Below are 7,079 nucleotides of genomic sequence, written 5' to 3' on the forward strand. Positions count from 1 at the left end.
AATTAATGTGCTTAGTGTGGCCGCATGCACTCAACTTTATACAATCTGTTTCCAAAAAACAGTTTCTGTAAAATTAGAATAATCCCGTAGTGTAGACATACCCTGTGATTAACAACTTTGGTGGCTAATTGAAAGTCTGATGGTTCAAACCCAAGTGAAGATGGAGGTGGGTTTTTTTAGTGATGAGAATCCAGTACATTTTAACAGGCAGAAAATCTCCTCAATGCTGGTCTAGCCTCTTTGGGCAAGCATAAGTAGCACTTTTGCGAGATGCATTGGTGGTATAGTGGTGAGCATAGTTGCCTTCCAAGCAGTTGACCTGGGTTCAATTCCCAGCCAATGCAGGGATGTCATGTTTTCTCCCCTGGAAAGTGGTTTAATTCCAGTCACATTGTATTAGTTTATCAATGGAATGACAGAATCAATGTCCTGCAGGTCATTCAACACACAATGGAGGAAGAAAGAGGTGGGACTGTACAATGAGCTGTTGGAGTCATCCTGGTATTACAATGTTTGGTTTACTTTTTAAAAAAAAATTCTTTACTTCCCTCTGCCTTTTAGACTCAGAGCCTTTAAGGTCAGAAGGGACCAGTGTGATCATCTAGTCCGACCTGCTGCACCTTGCAGGCCAAAAGACCCCACCCACCCACTCCTGTAATAGACCCGGGAGGGGAGGCAGCTCTGTGCACTGCCCCTACCCCAGGCAGCACATGGAGGCCCTCTGCTCCCCTCCCCCCATGGGTGTGCAGAGATGTACCAGCAGCACTGAGGTGGCTCCCTGCCCACTCTGCCTCCGTGCCGCTTCCAGAAATGGACGGCATGTCCCAGCATCCCCGGGGCGGGGGAGTGTCTCCATTCACTGCCCCTGACCCGAGTACCAACTCCACAGCTCCCATTGGCCAGGAACTGCAGCCAATGGGAGCTCTGGGGGCAGCGCCTGCAGGCAGCAGCACACGGAGACCCCCTGGCCCCGCCCACCTAGGAGCTACTGCCTCAGGGTTGTGTGTACCAGTCACTTTGGGAGCTGCAGTGCCCGGGGTAAGCGCCACCCCTCCTGCACCCCAAACCCCTCCCCCAGCGCAGAGCCAGCAGCCTGCTCCCAAATTTCCTCCCATAGCTTTGCTTGTCTTCCTTTCACCCAGAACTGTCCTTCTTCTCCTGGGCTGCAAGTAGCCATCCCTGGGAAGCCAAGAGGCAGGCACAGGATTCTACCTCCCAGCAGCCAACCGCACCTCCCCAGGGTTTGCAGAACGACTGGTGGTGCTCTACTAACCCCACTTAGCCGCACTGAGGCGCATAGCTTCTGCCCTGCCTTCCTCAGCTCGACTTTCCTCTTTTGCCCCATTCCCGCCTCACTTCCTCCTTTGGCAAGTCACGCAGAAGAGCCGGCCGCCATAGGCCAATCTCCAAGGGCAGAGGAGACCAAGCCACAGGGCTTCAAAAGGTGACTGGCCAAGATCCTCTAGCTTTCCCCTGCTGATGCCAAGGCTTTTTCTCAGCTCATTTCACCACCCTCTGCCATGCAGGGATTGGGGTTATCGCAGGTGTTACCCGAAATTGGGCCAGCTAGTCAGCGTAGGGAGCACTAATGACCCACCGGAGTTTGGCAGAAAGCAGCACGTTTATTATATTGATAGCTAAGCTCAAAAGAAGGGGGGGGCAGGGTGACATACTCACGCTCCCAGGACAGGCACGGCACTGGAGATGTCAGGATTCTGCAAGGTAAGTGTCCCACAGCACCGTGATGGACGGTGCGATGAAGGTAAGTCTTCCTGAGGCACAATGAAATACAACGCAGAGAACCACTGGCCAGGCGGTCTGGGCGAAGGGCATTCACTGGAGGTACAAGCTTGTGAGTGCTCTCCTGAGCACATGGCCCCTCCCCCTTTTAAGGGCCTGCACCTCATGGCCTGTGACTAGAGATGACTTGGCTGCATCTGGTTGGTCACACTCCACCTTGGGCAGTGTCCATGCTCTGGGTGTGTGATCGCTGCCTAATTAGCATCCCAGACACCTTGTCTACCTGGGAGCTCTTCTGCTCTTCAACCAGCCCATTCATCCCCCGAGCATTCCAGGAGGGAGCGGGAGGGGAAAAGCCACTTCACAGGCATTCAGAGAGGGAGAGGAGACAAAAGTGGGAGCAGGGGAAGTATAACAGACCTTCTGAGCATAGAAATCACTGCTGCTTCTACATCAGCAGGGACAGGCCACTAGGAGCTGGGAAAATTAAACCCACATGTTTCTGCACCAGGCACCTTTTTCATGTTAGGCAAACGTGATAACCACTACACTACAGAAGCTCTGTCCCAGTGCTCTGCCCCTCCCTTCATAAGAACATAAGAATGGCCATATTGGGTCAGACCAAAGGTCCATCCAACCTCACATCCTATCTGCCAACAGTGGCCAATGCCAGGTGCCCCAGAGGGACTGAATCTAACAGGTAATGAGCAAGTGATCTCTCTCCTACCATCCATCTCCACCCTCTGACAAACAGAGGCTAGGGACACCATTCCTTACCCATCCTGGCTAATAGCCATTCATGGACTTAACCTCCATTAATTTATCTGCAAAAAGAACAAGGAGTTCTTGTGGCACCTTAGAAACTAACAAATTTATTTGAGCATAAGCTTTCCTGGGCTAAAACCAACTTCACTGGATGCATGCAGTGGAAAATACAGCTGGAAAATACACACACACACTCAGAGAGGACATGAAAAATTGGGTGTTGCCATACACACTATAACGAGAGTGATCAGTTAAGGTGAGCTATTATCAGCAGGAGAAAAAAACCTTTTGTAGAGGCTTTCGTGGCCTTTGAGAAAGCAAGACAGAGCCTTGGAAGACCCCGCAGGGTTTGTGGCACAGGAATTGTTCTCAGATTCCACTGAGACTTCACCTCAGATTGCAGGATTCAAAGTCCTGAGTGCTGCCCTTACACCATGGGACCAGCACAGCACCTGTTGATTACTGTAGACTTCCAGCAGGGAGGACTCTGTGGGCAGGGGCAGCTCTAGGCATTTTGCCGCCCCAAGCACGGCAGGCAGGTTGCCTTCGGCAGCTTGCCTGCGGGAGGTCCACCGAAGTCGCAGGACCAGCGGACCCTTCACAGGCAGGCCGCCGAAGGCAGCCTTCCTGCCGCCCTCGCGGTGACCGGCAGAGCGCCCCCTGTGGCTTGTTGTCCCAAGCAAGCGCTTGGCGTGCCGGGGCCTGGAGCCGCCCCTGTCTCTGGGGACAATTTTTTCTGGCAGGGAGGACTCAGTGGGAAGATGCCTCTCTGGCCAGCCCTGCATTTGCTGAAAAAGTCAGCACACAGCACTTTGCTGCAGGCCCAGAGGCCTTTCTTCCTCCAGACTGTGAGGCCAGTGGACAGCAGAGGCAGTAGCACCTTCAGTCCCAGGCATTAAAGGGCCCTTCCTGGGAAAGGCCATGTCCTGAAAAGGAAAAACTAAAGTCAAGGAGAGTCCTTCTAAAACTCTTTGGGTATGTCACAGGGGGAAAGTGTTTCTTTGCCTCACCAGAGACTTGAATCCTGGATCCTCAAATTAGAAGGCTGATGCTCTGCCAACTGAGTTAGCCAGGCTCACATTCTACAGAAAGCAAATTTCGTACAGAAGAGAAACTAGTCAAGAAAAATGAGGGCAGGAAACTATACAGAAAACCTGCTACTCTCGCTCTCTTAGCAGTCCTAGCCCCGCCTGCTCCTCCATCTGGTGCCCTGAGGCCGTATTCTTTTTTTTGTTAAATATCAAATCCAGGAGAAAACACAGTTATACAAAGCAAAATGAAATCACAAACAGAAATGTCATTGGAAATACAGAAAAAAAAAAGGAAAATGCAATTCCCATCACTTTATCATATCTGGGCCATTCCTGTATCGAGAGCACCCGCGAAGGTCCCTGTGTGCTTACGAGAAACGTGAAGGAACTCATACCACAGCCTGAACATGAAACTCAACTGCTCCCAGGTGCCACAGTAAAACCCTTTCCCTGCTGTGAAGTTGCACTCCATAGGATTTTATGAAAGTATGCTAATGAGTGTGAATATAAAGTGACTGGACTATGCTTCATGCAAAAGGTCTCTTGTAAGGTATCATTACAAAGCTTATAATCTACTGTGTGTGTTCATCCTATTGTATGAACCGATCATTCTTGGATCTGAAATTAGAAATATGAACTATAACTCTGAGGTCCTGTTGTAATGATGCAAAGTGTGGGCCATTAATAGTGGTTTGGACTCTTGATGGCTCCCATTAACCAGGACAGTTGACTGGAGATGGCTCTGTCCTGCACCATCTGTGAGTCAGGCCAGGAAGAATGAAGGCTTGGGGGGGGGGGGTGTCTCACGGGACATGTGACCATGTCACCTGGTACAGGAATCCATCTTAAACCTGGGGCTTTTCCCCAGGAGAGAGACAAAAGATTCCTGCCTTGTACCAAAGCTCCATAAGAGGGTGGAACTGAACAAACATGCTGCAGTCATGAGACATCCCCTAGCCAGGGGCGGCTCTAGGTTTTTGGCCGCCCCAAGCAGTCATGCCCGGGAGGCGCCCCCGAGCCGCGGGAGCAGCGGACCTCCTGCGGGCATGACTGCAGAGGGTCCACTGGTTGCGCGGCTCGGCTGGACCTCCCGCAGCTGCGGGCGGTTCGCAGGTCCGGCGGCTCCGGTTGAGCTGCCGCAGGCATGCCTGCTGGAGGTCCAGCCGAGCCGCGGGACCAGCGAACCGTCCGCAGTCATGCCTGCGGGAGGTCCACTGGAGCCGCCGGCCGAGCGTCCCCTCCGCAGTCATGCCTGCGGCAGGTCCGCTGCTCCCGGGGCTCCGGTGGACCTCCCGCAGGCATGACTGCGGCAGGTCCGCCGGCCCAGCCTGCCGCCCCCCCGGGAAAGGGCCGCCCCAGGCAGGTGCTTGCCCCGCTGGGCTCTGGAGCCGGCCCTGCCCCTAGCTACCACCTGAGCTGGAACAAGGGCTGTACCAGGTGAAAAGATTGGCCCCAGACAAGAAATAAGTCTAGTCTTTGCCTCTCAGTCTGTGCAGATGGGACCTTTCCCTCCAGTGCTGGAGGATTTGCCCTTCTCATCTACCCTTGTCCCAAGCAGCACAGCAGGTGGGAATCTTAAATGTGCAGAGGAGACTTAGGAGCAGAAACCCCCCCAGACCTTCCATGCAATTGGCACTAGCCCCTCACTGAGCAGGATTGAAACTCCTGCAGGGCATGAGCAAAGCAGGAGGGTGAAAAGAACCTGGAGATGCTGGGGATTGAACCCAGGACCTCACACATACAAAGCATGTGCTCTACAACTGAGCTACATCCCCAGATGGGCTATGGGTGCTATAGGTTACACTTAGAGCCCTCCTGTTTCCAGAGCACCTAGTGGCCTAAAAGCAGCATGAGGGACACATTCCCTGCTCTGAGGCCAAATCTGCTGTCCTGGAAGTTGCTGGTTCTTAGGGGTCACTCTGCTGCAGGGCCAGATTCGATGTGTGGGGCAGAGAGAGTGGGTGCCCTGGGCTCAGGGTGCAGAGATACACTCAGCCCTCTCCCCAGCATTGGGTGAGGGGTGCTGCCACCTCCTGCTGGAAGGTAATGTGTCGGGGGAGGGCACTGTGAGTCACTCAACACCTGACTCTGGTGGCAGAAGTGCTGTGGGGAGCTCTAGGTTTTTCTAGGATCTGCTCTTTCCACCTGCCTGTAAAGTCCACCTTTCCCCAGCACATTCACTTCGGTTCAATTGGGTCACTGTTTCCATGGCTGAACAGCAAAGAATCACTCCAAGTTTCCCTTCTATCTGCGGCAGGATTAGCCTGTGTCAGTGATTAATGAGGTGGATCTAGTTGTAGATTGTTATTCATTCCCCACCTTGACAATTCACACCGTCCCTTTCCCATGCAGATTCCCCGCACCTCAGTGATCCTCCTAGCAGGAGTTGGGGCCTGAGATTTTCAGGGTTCTTCCCCCTCCACCTGGGGTGAACTCAGCTTTTCCCCCATCCCAGACTATCCATGAAATAACAACAGGGGCATAAAGAAAGCGGGGAGGGAACATCTCACGGCCAGGGCTGGATGTGCCCAGGGCCCGCTGCTTGTCCATTGTTTCCCTGGTTTTGGCCTCCTGCTTTGCACAAGGGACAGCTCAGCTCAGCATCAATTAGGTGACTCTGGGAAGTTCAGGGTCCCCGGGCTCCCAAAGGAGGGGGAAGCAGGTCACCCCTGGAGCAGGTTAAAGCTGCAGGGTGACAGTGGGGTTGCTGCCCCTGGGAACAGCTGCTGTAGCATCGCCTGGGTAGGACAGGGAGAGCCAGTTTCCACCCCCCCCCCAGCCTGTATCGGGGATGGGAGCACTCACACCCTGGGGACCCAACCACCAGAGATCTACTGGGGGGGAGAGTGGCACCCACACACCCAGGATCTTGTAGGGGGGGACAAGGGCATCCACACTCCGGGATCCTCTGCAGCGGGACGGACACCCACACACCCAGGATTCTGTATGGGGGGCAGAGGTACCCGGACACCTGGACGGGGGATGGGGGCACCGAAACATCCGGGATCTTACCTGGCAGGACAGCGGCGCCTGCAGCTCGACATGAGACGGGGGCGGGGGGAGCAGGAGCATTTCCCAGTTCCAGGCTGTCCCCATCTGGCCAAGGCACAGAGCTCACAAGCAGAGTTTAAAGCTCCAGCTGCCAGCCTGCAAAACAAGCCGGGCCATGTGGATGGTGCCTGTGATCCCGGCGCCTCGAGAGGCTGAGGCCGGCGGATCGCTTGAGCTCAGGAGTTCTGGGTAGCAGGGGGCTGTGCCGATCGGGTGTCTGCACTAAGTTCAGCATCAATATGGTGATCCTGGGGAAGCTTGGGGTCCCCAGGTTGCCTAAGGAGAGGTGAACCGGCCCAGGTCGGAAATGGCGCAGGTCAAAACTCCCCTGCTGCTCAGTAGTGGGATCACACCTGTGAATAGCCCCTGCAGCATAACCTGGGCAAGACAGTGAGACACAGTCTCTTTTTATACAGACACCCACCGCAGAGCCTGGATGGGGGGATGGGAGCACCCACAGGCTGGGGATTCTGAATTGGGAGGAGGGACACC

General features: G+C 54.4%; 2 non-coding genes across 2 annotated transcripts; one reads left to right on the forward strand and one right to left on the reverse strand.

Moving 5' to 3' along the window:
- The first annotated feature begins 272 nt into the window (after window positions 1–272).
- On the forward strand, window positions 273–344 carry TRNAG-UCC. The gene has a single exon. It is a non-coding gene; the product is annotated as a tRNA-Gly (tRNA).
- Window positions 345–5,239: 4,895 nt separating this feature from the next.
- TRNAT-UGU lies at window positions 5,240–5,311 on the reverse strand. The gene has a single exon. It is a non-coding gene; the product is annotated as a tRNA-Thr (tRNA).
- Window positions 5,312–7,079: the final 1,768 nt, after the last annotated feature.

Source organism: Mauremys mutica, unplaced genomic scaffold, assembly GCF_020497125.1.
Source record: "Mauremys mutica isolate MM-2020 ecotype Southern unplaced genomic scaffold, ASM2049712v1 Super-Scaffold_100095, whole genome shotgun sequence".
NCBI lineage: Eukaryota > Metazoa > Chordata > Testudines > Geoemydidae > Mauremys > Mauremys mutica.